Below are 13,344 nucleotides of genomic sequence, written 5' to 3' on the forward strand. Positions count from 1 at the left end.
GTTACCATAAAGGGTTTAATTAACAGAAACTATTATACATATATGTGGGGGTTGTGTGTGTGTGTGTGTGTGTGTGTGTGTGTGTGTGTGTGAAACATTAAGTGGGTAGACAGCATGTAGACATTAAATTTCTGGCCAGTCTTGGTCTGAAAATCATTCCCTTCTTATCAAATGCTTGTCAGAGTCAGCCTCTTCTCAAATGCTCATGGAAGTTTTTTAGAGTACCTTTACTTCTATCTTCAGCCTATGAAAATTTTCTACAACACTGCTAAACACGATGAATCTTGAAAGCAGGCAGACGTTAATTCTCTTTTAGCTGGACCTCCAGCAAAAGGTTATTTCTCCCCTGGAGCCCACTTCTAACCCACTTCTGCACCTGTGCCACCTTTCAGTTTGCATTCTCTTTACTCCTCTCCTTTCACGAGAATGTTCTTGGCAGCAATTGCCCATCCAGTTTCTCCCTCTCCAAGACCTTCCCTAAATTTTCCAGAAAGAGGGAAATTATTCCCTTCTTGCAATTATTGTTTATTATTTGTATCACATATTCTGCCTCAATAGGGGGTTACGCTCTGTCCCCAGTTGGTCTTCAGTGGTGCTCACTGACCACTGAATACCCAGATCCTTTTGTTTTACTCATGCTGGAAAATAAGCAGCAACACTGTACCAAACTGGACTCATAACTGGAAGAATTTAATGCAGCTTCCCAAATTCACGGGTTATTCCCCAAAAGTTTATGTTTGAAGAATCTGACTCATGAACTATGTGATCTATATAAGCAGAAACATTTCCTAAGAGAAATTACCATACCACAGTTTTATTTGTTCCTGAGACACAAAGCATGAGAAATAATGTAATTTAATACAATATAACGCACAGAATAGACCATTACTCACACAAAACAGCACATTGTTTAGCAGTTGACAAGAATTCCTAGGAAACTTCCTGCAATAGCAATCTACATGAGCAATAACTGAAGAATATAGCCCTCTCTTTCTCTCACCAGATGGTCAATATACACTATTTTAGCTACATAGGAGAATTCAGAATCACAGAAGAGCATTTAATATAATCCATCAACAGTGCTTCTCAGAAATCAATATACATAAGAATAACTGAAAGATCTTGTTAAAAATTCAGATCCCCACATCCTCCTGCAACAGATGCTGGGCAGGTGTAGATTCAGATAGAGACCATGAAAATGTGCATTTAATGAGCACTCCAGGGAATCTGGATGCAGTTGATCCATAGGCCACATTGAAGTAACATTACTTCTACACTGCAGATACAAAACTGCAAATGCAGAAATATCAATCAGTGTGCCCAAGGTCAAAGACTCACTTATCAGCAGAGCCAGAACAAGGAATAATAATAGTGTGTAAAATGATTTATGTATAATTAGAAAGAAGTGCTCTGCCTTCCATGCCAAAAAAAAAAAAAAAAAATTCCCACAGTAAATTGTCTCTTAGTTCCTTACATACCTGTCCTCATCATCCAGACATCATTAAAATATTTATTGAACATCTACTATGATAAAACACCAATTGTGAAATGTTTAAAGATAGAGACTTGGTCTCCTTCCTAATAGAGCTTACAATATAGCAGATTAACTATTTACAGAAATAAGAAAGAATATATAATAAAAATGAAAAATATGTTGTGGTTAAAGCAAAATATTCTTACGAATCCACCCAATAATTTAGTAGTTAATGTAATAAGAATGAGGAGAGACATTTCGAATAATCACTTGTCCATTTATTCCTTTATTCCACATTTTTATGCTTTGTACATGTGTGCAAAGCACTATGCTAGGCATTGTGGATACAGCAGAAAATATGAAAGGCAACATCTCTGGCTTCTCAGAGGATAATTTCTAGTGGGATGAGGAATAAATAATAAACATAACTAAACAACCTTAGATGCATACAAAGAAAAGTGCCCCAAAGGAAATAAATAGGTTAGTGCAATAGCATATGAGGAAGGAGTAGAGGGTAGTTTCAGTATAATGGCCAGAGAAAGCCACTTTGAGAAAATAACATTTTATCTGATATCTAAAAACTACATGGGAAGCAGCCATGCAAAGTATTGGAGAAGAGAACAGCATCCCAGGTAAAGAGAACAGCAAGTAGAAAAGCCACGAGATAGGTGTAAGCTTGTCATGTTATAGAAACAGAAGGAAGACCAATTTGGCATTGTATTGGAGCATAGGGAGTGAAAAGGAAAGTGGTATGACATGAAGTTTGAGATGCGGTCAGCGGCCAGAGATTTTAGGATTCTACAGGTCACGATAAGGAATTTGCATTTCATACCATGTGCCGTGGTCAGTTGTGAAAAGCAGGAAGATTAGATTATTTCATTTGCATTTTTAAAGCTTACTGGATAATGGGTGAAGAATGAATTGAAAGGGAGAATGGATATAAGAAGGAAAACAAGTTAAAAGACTAATACTGTAGTTCAAGGATGCTTCCATGCTTAAAGTGTGAGGACGGCCATTATGCAGAAGCAAGGAAGAGGGAGATGGACGGATACTGGGACATCTCTTGTCCTTTGAGTAGGTCTGACTATGTGCACAGGTCCTCCTGGCTAAAGAAGTAAGCAAAAATTGCTCAGCCTGGCATCCTAGACCATCTTCACGATGTCCCAGCCCACATTGTCAGATTTATTTTGTTACCTGGGTACCAACTAAATTGGACTGCCTGTTCTTCTTCAGTATCTGTGTCCAGAAACCTATGTGTTCTCATTTTATTCCCTTCCATCATAATTTGTTCTTGCCTATATTCACTTTATCTAAATTTGAGACTTTTACAAATGTTTCTTTCTTCATTAAATTATTTCTCTCAATCATATACAATATCTTCCCATTTGGAAACACATTTTAAATCACATGGTTAGCCCCAGCATAATTGCTATTGATTTGCATGGCTTTCTTTGTCTATGACACCACATGCTGCTGAAAGAAGAAATGAAGTCTCACTAATTTTTATTACTCATAGTACTTTGCACAGGGTCTCAGAATGGAATATGAGGAGTTCTCTAACCTGAGCTGGATACACTCCAGAGCCTCATTTCTCACGCTCGCCCACTGCCTACACATGCTGTTTCAACTTGAAGTTCTATGGAAAAGACTGTGCTATGTTATGGCTCATGACTTTGTTCTTGTTATACCATATTCTTTGTATGCTTTTCAGACTCTTGTCTACCCAGCAAATTCCTCTTTATTTTTCAAGTCTTATCTGAGGGTCAATTTCTTTATGAAATATTTTCATGGCACCCACCCTAGGTGCCTCTCTTCAGGTAGAACTAAGAGTTCCTTGTTAGATGCGCTCTTCTACATGGTATGAACTTAAAATACCACACTCTACATGCATAATTTAATACAAAATGTAAAATATCTTACAGAAAATTGCTATTATGTGAAAATAAGTAAATGCAAAAGTTGTGAACCAACAGTGACAAAGAGAACAAGAGAAGAGACAGTAGACCAAAAATATGATAAATTTTTAGAAGGTGGAAACATTTCAGTGAGCAGAGCAGACAAAGTTGAGTTCCAAAATGGCTGGATACTGAGCTCATCTTTCTGCAGTGACACCACTTTAAAAGCCCTGTATACACACAACAGCAATCACACTAAATGTGTGTGTGTATGCATGCATGTGCCTAGCTCTTAATATGCACGTATGCAGACTAAATATTTGTAAAAAGCCTCTAACATGGACAAAGGGTATTCAGAAGCTATAGAAACAGACAGCAGTGGGAAATGGCTCCAAATCTATAATTAAGTTCTCCAGAGAAAAATGAAAAGGTACTATAAAAAGTAACAATCATACAATTTCAAAAATAGCTCTCTGAAATTAAAAACATGTGAGGGCAGGAACACACTCACATTTGAAGATATGACTGAGAATATCTCAAGCATCTCCCTCAGGAAATAGAACAAAATGAAAAGAGATGAAAATAATATTTTTAAAAGATAAAACTAGAAGATCAATCTGGGAAGTTCAAATAACAGAAAGAACGTCTAGGAAATATGGAAGGTAGTATTTAATACAATATCAAAGAAATGATATACAAAACACTCTCAGAACCCACATTTCTGGAAGGAAGATATTTGTTGAAGGCCCAGCTTAGTGACTGGAAACCCTTACTATGGCACATATTTGTCAAATTTCAAAACTCTGGGTTCAAAGAAAAGATCTGAAAAAAAAAGGCCCAGAGGAAAAAAAAATGAGCTCATTTACAAATAATCAAAAATAAGTATACTATCAGATACACTGAGAATACTGAAAACTAGAGAACAATTGAGTCATACCTTCAAACCTTTGAGGAAAATGATTTTCAGCCTGGAATTCCATCATGGAACCACGGTTGATGTTTAAGGGTACAATAAATATATGTTCAGGCAGGTCCACTTAGCAAGTTGCAGGAGGATGTTCTCCTCCAGAGGAAGGGTATTGCATCTGTAAACAAGGGATCCAACCCTGGTGAGAACAAAAAAGAAGCAAGAGTTGAAATATATGTCTAGAATGCTGGAAGAAGAAATCCCTGGGATGAAAATTGTGCAGCAGGCCTAGAAATATGATATTTCAGATTGGGCACAAAAATATAATGCTTTCAACAGGGGAGTAAAAGGAACTCATGTATTTGATCACAGTGAGGAGAGGTCTCCAACTCTTTTAGAGAATATGGGAGTAGCAGTGGATAATAACATGGAAAACAACTATTAATTTCAATGGCAAAAAATGCAATTATTTTTGCACCAACCTAATACAAAAAATGCAACTATAAACTCTAGAAGGTAGGCAAGAAAGGAAAGTGATTATAATATATTAAGTGACTCATCTGAAAATAGTATTTTCATAATTATAATTATGTAACCATAAATATTGATTTAATAACATTTCTGGTATAATTTGTATTAAGTAAATGGGAAGAAGGAAAGTGCATTGGAGGCTGTCATAAAATGAGAGTTGGCCGGGCGCGGTGGCTCAAGCCTGTAATCCCAGCACTTTGGGAGGCCGAGACAGGCGGATCACGAGGTCGGGAGATCAAGACCATCCTAGCTAACACGGTGAAACCCTGTCTCTACTAAAAAATACATAAAACTAGCCGGGCGAGGTGGCGGGCGCCTGTAGTCCCAGCTACTCCGGAGGCTGAGGCAGGAGAATGGCGTGAACCCGGGAGGCGGAGCTTGCAGTGAGCCGAGATCCGGCCACTGCCCTCCAGCCTGGGCGACAGAGCGAGACTCCGTCTCAAAAAATAATAATAATAAAATAAAAAATGAGAGTTAAATATTAGATCTCACTACATCAAGATTTAATCTAGTAAATTTTCTTAAAAATCAAGAAATAGCGGTATGAGCATATCAACTTCAAGGAAATAGTTTTAAAATTAGCCGGAAGAAATAAAAGAGGTTACCTCTAGAGAGCAGGAAAGAGGTGAGTAGAAGTAACTAGGAAAAAGGAGTAAAAAACATGTTTTAGTACTTTTACCCAAAACGTTTAAACAGATGATTGGTTTATGAACTATTAACACAGTCTTTTACTTCACACTATATGAATAAGAGGGCAACAGCATACAGAAAAATGTGTTACACTATCCGAACAGCAGTACACTTTGCACAATGGTGATTCATTACTGTGAGTGATTCAGACAAATAATAATTTCGAAGGAGTTTGGGTGGCTTTTATGTGGTTTAGAGTCAGAAAGTCTTTTTTTGGGCACATCAACTTTTCCTTATTCAAAGACTGAGAAAATCATATGCTATTTACCTAGATCACAAATTATGATTAGCCAAAGTGTGTTCATTCGCTCAGTCATTCTTTTACAGAGTAGCCATTATGTGTATTAGGCACCCACATTGATCCTAAGAACAATGGAAACCTTTTAAGGATTTTAACCAAAGTAGTAATAGAATCAGACTTACATTTCAGAATATCCTAGAATGTTGTATGGACCAGATGGGGGCGAGACTAGATAGCAAGGACTGATTGGAAAACACCACAAGAGCTGATAGTGTTGTTCCAGTTCTTAGGGAATTGCTTTCAACTTTTCTCCATTCAGTATGTTGTTGGTATGGGTTTGTCATATATGACCTTTATTATTTTGAGGTATGTTCATTATATTCCCAATTTGCTGAAGGTTTTTATCATGAAGGGATGCTGAATTTTGTTAAAGAATGTTTTTCATCTATTATGATGGTGATATGGTTTTTGTCCTTAATTCTGTTTATGTGATGTATTCACTGACTTGCATATGTTGAACCATTTTTGCAACCCTGGAAAAAATTCCCCCTGTTCATGGTGTATTATCTATTTGCTGTACTGTTGGATTTGATTTGCTAATACTTCATTGAGGATTTCTGCACCTATGTTCATTAGGGATATTTGGTCTGTACTTTTCTGTTTTTGCGTCCTTGTCTGGCTTTGGTGATACTGTTCAGGGTCATACTGGCTTTGTAGAATGAATTAGAAGAGATTCCTTCCTCCTTGATTTTTTGGAACAGTTTTACAAAGACTGGTACCAGTTCTTCTTTGTATACTTGTTAGAATTTGGCTGTGAATCCATCTGGTCCTGGGCTTTTTGTTGGTGCGGGATGGGGGATAGATTTTTTTAAATCATTGATTCAATTTTGCTACTTGTTATTAATATTTTTTGGTTCGGAATTTCTATTTCTTCCTGGTTAATCTTATGAGGTTGTAGGTTTCCAGGAATGTATTCATTTCCGCTAGGTTTTATAGTTTGTGAGTTGTTCATAATAGTCTCTCATGATCTTTTGTATTTCTGTAGTATCAATTGTAATGTCTCCTTTTTTATTTCTCATTTTGTTTATTTGAATCTTTTCTTGGTTGTTTAACTACTGGTCTATTAATTTTGCTTATCTTTTTAATAAACAACTTTTCCTTTTGCTGATCTTTTGTAATTTTTTTGGTTTCAATTTCATTTAATACTTCTCTAATCTTTATTATGTCCCTTATGCTACTTTGGATTTGGTTTGTTCTTGTTTTTTTCTAGTTCCTGTGATATTATGTTACTTCGTGATCTTTCTATTTTTTATGTATACATTTAATTTTATAAACTTTCCTCTTAACATTGCTTTTGCTGTATCCCACAGGTTTTGGTATGTTGTGTCTCTACTTCACTCATTTCAAAAAAATTTTTAATTTTTATTTTAATTTCATTTTTGACCAAAAGATCATTCGGGAAAATGTTGTTTAATATCCATGTGTTTGCACATTTTCAAGAGTTCCTTTTGGTATTGATTTCTAGTTTTATTACGCTACGGCCTGAGAAAATATTTGATATAATTTCTTTTTAAAAAAATTTATTGATACGTGTTTTGTGGTCTTACATACGGCCTATTTTGGAGAATGTTCCATGTGGCACTTTCACCACTCCCATTCACATAGTACTGGAAGTCCTAGCCAGAGCAATCAGACAAAAGAACAAAATACAAGGCATTCACATTGGAAAAGAGGAAGCTACATTATCTACATTATCTCTATTCATTAACAATATGGGTTTTGGCCGGGCGCGGTGGCTCACGCCTGTAATCCCAGCACTTTGGGAGGCCGAGGCGGGCGGATCACAAGGTCAGGAGATAAGAGACCATGGTGAAACCCCATCTCTACTAAAAATAGAAAAAATTAGCCGGGCGCAGTGGCGGGCGCCTGTAGTCCCAGCTACTCGGGAGGCTGAGGCAGGAGAATGGCGTGAACCCGGGAGGCGGAGCTTGCAGTGAGCCGAGATTGCGCCACTGCACTCCAGCGTGGGCGACAGAGCGAGACTCCGTCTCAAAAAAAAAAAAAACAAAAAAAAACAAAAAAAAACAATATGGGTTTTGTTTGTTTGTTTGTTTGTTTCGAGATGGAGTCTCACTCTGTCACCCTGGCTGGTGTGCAATGGTGCAATCTCAGCTCACTGCAACCTCTGCTTCTTGAGTTCAAGCGATTCTCTGGCCCCAGCCTCCGAAGTAGCTGGGCTTACAGGTGCCCACCACCATGCCTGGCTAAATTTTTTATTTTAAGTAGAGAAGGGGTTTCACCATATTGGCAAGGATGGTCTTGAACTCCTGACCTCAGGTGATCCACCTGCCTGGCCTCCCAAAGTGCTGAGATTACAGGCGTGAGACATCATGCCCAGCTAACAATATGATCTTATAAATAGAAAACCCTAGAGACTTCTCAAAATAAAAACTCTTAAATTTGATAAACAAATTTAGTAGTTTCAGGATACAAAATCAACACACAAAAATCAGTTTCTATACATCAAAAACAATGTATAGAAAAATGTATAGAAAAACGTATAGAAAAACTTATAGAAATGTATAGAAAAAAAATTTCTATACATCAATAAAGGTCAAGGTGAGAACCAAATCAAGAAGAAAATCCCATTTACAATAACTCCAAAAATCCCAGGAATATATTTGACCAAGGAGGTGAAAGGTATCTACAGTGAAAACTGCAAAACACTTATGAAAAAATTGTAGGTGACACAAACAAATGGAAAAATCTTCCATGCTCATGGATCTGAAGAACTGTTAAAATGGCCATACTACCCAAAGCAATCTACAGATTAAAGCAATTCCTCTCAAAATACCAACATAATTTTTCACAAAATTAGAAAAAAATTTATGAATTCTAAAAATCATATAGAACCAAAAAAGAGCTTAAAAAACAAAAGCAATCCTAAGCAAAAAGAACCAAGATGAATGCATCACATTACATGACCTCAAATTATATTAAATGGCTACAGTAGCCAAAACAGCATGGTACTGGTCTAAAAATAGACACATAAGATAAATGGAACAGAATAGAAAACCCAGAAATAAAGCTGCATATCTACAGCCAACTGATCTTCAAAGGAGTTGACAAAAATATACCCTAAGGAAAGAGCTGGTGGTAGACAAAATGAAATTGGTGACAGTGGAGACGCAGAGTGGTATCTTTATTTGAGATATATTTTGGAGGTGATACCAATATTATTTGGTGATTCATTGGATTTCAGGGTTTACAGAAGGAAGTACAAAGGATAATTTCTAGCTTGAAGGGGGCAGAGTGATAAGCAAACAGTTGCATAGTGTTGATTGACATTAATTGAGATGAGCAACACATATTATTGTCTTAATGTAATTATCTTGTTTATGGCTCCGTCTCAGCACAGCTGGGTTTTCAGTCAGCTAAAACATAAATGAAGCACTTAGGAACTTCAAAAAACACCAGGCCTCACTTCCCGGCATTCTGGTATTGATTGATTGATCGATTAAGACAGGGTCTCACTATGTTAGCCAGGCTGGTCTTGAACTCCTGACCTCAAGGAATCCTCCTGCTTCAGCCCTCTGAGTAGCTGGGATTACAGGCATGAGCCACCACACTCAGCAGTTTGTTTTGACCCTAATAAGAGGACACAAGAAATTCTCTCTCTTTCTGCATCTACTCAAACAGGCCTTAACCAAGTAAGTACAGTTTGGGACCAGAATTTTTTGCAGTAAAAACTAAAATCTGCTCTTTTAGTTTTATTGCTTTCCTCGGACTGTAGGAGGTTAGTCTATGTCTTTCTGAATCTAATTGTGTCCCTAGGGGTTGGCCTGAGTGTCTGACTCTGGTTCATAACCCCAGGAAATACACCCACTCCTCAGGTGACACCAACCAGAGCAAATCCAGGGCTTATCCCTCTGCGTGGTATGGAAAATCCATAAAATTTCTTTGGACCTTACTCAGAAATAGTGTGTTCTGTGGTCAGAAAGATGTGGAATGCGTGATCTGTACACATGGTGGGATGGACAGGATTGGAATATTCAGTCCATTGGAGCCAGAGGAACCACAGGACTACACAAGAGCAAGGATGCATATGTACCTGCTTTTCCACTTATGGGATTGTTTACACTGACCAGAAAATAACTGGATATTTTAAATATAATCACTTTCACTAATTCTTGCCAAGCAAGCACTTCAAGGTGAAACTCAGGCTTGAATCCAGTCTCTGCTGTGAAGAGAAAGATAACCAAAACTGTTGTGAAGGGACAAGAGGATTAGACAGAAGTGATGCGGAGTGAGGGGTAAGCACTCTCTTTTGATCCAAACTAGTTGGCATCTGAGATTCTGTCCAGGAAACAACTGGAGAAAACATCAGCCAAGTAACTAGGTATGTTTTTCTTGGACTTAAATCAAGAATGTTTTGAAACTCTTAGGGGAAGCATTTCTTATCTCTTTTATTAGTAAAGAGTAAAAGGAGCATCAGTTTCATGTGGAAGAAATTAATGCATCAGAGTCCAGACAGAAACCCAGATGCAGACTCAGGATAACTCATTCTTTGCATGACAAGCATGAAAAGGTCATTTACCCGCCAGGTCCTTTTTACCTTCTCCGCCGCACTTGCCTGAACCAAAATAAAGAAATCATTAGTATTTCCCTTCTCAGTCTCATGTAAATGTTTTTCTCTTAGCACATGTGCCTATGTGTATGTGTGTGTGTACACTCGCGCATTTATATACATGTCCCAGTGGGCTTGTGTGGCAAAGAGATTTCCAGGGACGTCCAAAGTGATCATGAGAGAATGAAATAAAAAATTATTTTTTTCTCATCTGGAAAGAGTTCTGAGGTCAAATGAATGAGAGTATTTTAATAGAAAGATATGAAAGAATATTCCAATCAAGGCAAAAAAATCTCATAGAGGGGTCCTCACTAGGGTCATGCTTAAATTCAGCATAGTTTAACAAGATAAGAAGATAGAACATAAATATCACTGAAACTTCTTAAACATTTTCTTATCATTTCCCATGTTCTTTAAATATGAGAATGTACAAGCTCCTATTACATTTGGTTCTTTGGAAACCATGAATAACTTAATAAGCACCAAGAATTATCTATCTGGATTAATTTTTTTAAATACATACATTTCTTTCTTTCTAGATAATGCCCTTGGACACATTCTAAGTATCTTGTTAAAGTAATTTAAATTCTAGTATAGTCTTCAAGTTAGACATTGAAAAATAGGCATACTTCAGCTACACAAACATTTTCTTAGCATTCTTCATGCATCATCTATGTAAGTATTTTCTCAGCAGTCCTCAGGTGTATCTCACAAAAAACTCACTTCTTTCAATTCCTAAGAAATGACAAAAACTTCCTTTCAGACTTTCAAAAATATGGCCTTTGGTTGTGCACATCATACTCCCACCCATGAAACAGAGCATGACTGAACATTATTTGTCTATGAAATAGGTCTCAAAAATAAGAAAATGTTTTTTAATATAATTTTCTTTGTTAAAGTTTCTCAATCCTTTGGATCACAGGCCAATGTTAACTGCAGACTTAGAATTCTCCCTGGGAAAAGGAGCCTGTGTGTCCTCATTTCAACAGTGCCCCAGGACCCATGTTGAGGAACGTGGGGTTTGTAGGTCTTCTTGGGATACTCAGGTATCAATATTTGGAAAGCAGCAATTCCTTCGAGTCATCTCTTCTGCCAACACACATAAGCTAATGATATCTTTCCTTGGCCACTTTCTTTGTATTCATGACGTTTCCAGAATTGGGGCTGATATTAGGCAAATTATACAGTATTGAAAAATTGTCTTTCATTCTCTCTCCACTCTTTTTTCATTCTCCGTATTTATATCTTGGGTCTACTCCAGGAAATACCAGTACCTAAGTCTGGTTTTGGCTGCTTAGAGTCTTGCCTCAGATTCTGCCTGCCTCCCTGAATCATGTAATCAGTATTCTTCAGGAACTAGCCCAGATTATGACCCACAAAAATCAATCTGACCAATTAACATAAGTCATGATATTAATGATTCACAACAAAATAATGGGTAATATTAATACTAGGGTGTTTCCTAGGACTACCAAATGAGTCCATTCTGTTGGCTGCCATTCTGTTCATCATAACCAAATCCCACTAGAACATGAATATAAGAGAATAGCACACATGCCACCATTTCTCGTGTCCTGTGTCCATGGCAAACACTTATAACTAATGCACTCTCCTTTCCTAAGAAGTAGACAAAGCCTCAAAATCCTTTGCAGCACCCTACTCGAGGAGCCAGTACCAATTTGTATTAGTTACCTATTGCTGCGTTACAAATTACTTTAAAATTTAGTGACCTAAAACAAGTATTTATTATCTTATAATTTCAATGGGGCAAGAATACAAGCATGGCTTAACTGGGTGCCTGTCCCTCAAGATCAAAGCTCAGCTGGGTTAGAATCTGCTTCTAAGCTCATTCATGTGGCTGTTAGCAGACCTCAAATTTTAATTGGCTGTAGGTCAGAGATATGAGGTCCTAATTACTTGGACCTCACCATAGAAGAGCTCACAACATGGTTCTTGACTTTCCTTAGAAACAGTAAGTAAGACGGAGGGGAGAGTAAGAGGGGGAGAGAGGAGTTCACAGCCTTATTATAGCTTAACCTCAAAGTGACATTCCATCACTTCTGCATATTTTATTTGTTAGAAGTGAGTTACCATGTCTAGGCCTCATTCAAAGGGAAGGAATTGCATAAGGATGTGAAACTAGAAGGTGAGAATTGTTGGGAACCATCACAGAGATAGCTTCCCACATTATTCATCAATCTATTAGATTAGGCATGCAGCCATAAAAAAGGATGAGTTTGTGTCCTTTGTAGGGACATGGATGCAGCTGGAAACCATCATTCTTAGCAAACTATCACAAGAACAGAAAACCAAACACCGCATGTTCTCACTCATAGGTGGGAACTGAACAATGAGATCACTTAGACTCGGGAAGGGGAACATCACACACCAGGGCCTATCATGGGGAGGGGGGAGGGGGGAGGGATTGCATTGGGAGTTATACCTGATGTAAATGACGAGTTGATGGGTGCTGACGAGTTGATGGGTGCAGGACAGCAACATGGCACAAGTATACATATGTAACAAACCTGCACGTTATGCACATGTACCCTAGAACTTAAAGTATAATAATAAGAAAAAATAAAAAAACAACCCCTATATCTCAAAAAAAAACAATAATTTATTGTATATTTCAAAATAACTAGAAGAGTTGAAATGCTCCCAACACAACTGATAAATGTCTGAGATAATATCCTAAATACCCTAATTTGATCATTATACATTGCATGCATGTATCAAAATATCACATGTACCCCATAAACATATATTATTATGTATCAATAAAAAAACTTCTGGCAAATAGAATAAAGTAATAAAAAGTCATTAAAAAAGTAATAAAGTAAAAAGTAATAAAGAAATAAAAAATCAAAAAAAAAATTAGGCATGCATTATGAAGCTCACGTTTTCCACCCTATAAAAACTATTTGGTAATTAAATAATTTCAACTGAAAGTATGAAAAACTTAAGTTTAGTAAACAA

The 13,344-nt window shown here is 37.1% G+C and overlaps 1 long non-coding RNA gene across 1 annotated transcript in view; it reads right to left on the reverse strand.

Annotated features, from left to right (window-relative positions):
* LOC140712512 (uncharacterized) overlaps window positions 1-13,344 on the reverse strand; it is a 273,874-nt gene that overhangs the window by 194,408 nt on the left and 66,122 nt on the right. Inside the window, exon 2 of the long non-coding RNA XR_012094115.1 lies at window positions 4,307-4,475. This is a non-coding gene — a long non-coding RNA (uncharacterized lncRNA). The remainder of the gene's footprint in view (window positions 1-4,306; window positions 4,476-13,344) is intronic.

The sequence above is a fragment of the Chlorocebus sabaeus genome, chromosome 9, assembly GCF_047675955.1.
Source record: "Chlorocebus sabaeus isolate Y175 chromosome 9, mChlSab1.0.hap1, whole genome shotgun sequence".
NCBI classification, from domain to species: domain Eukaryota; kingdom Metazoa; phylum Chordata; class Mammalia; order Primates; family Cercopithecidae; genus Chlorocebus; species Chlorocebus sabaeus.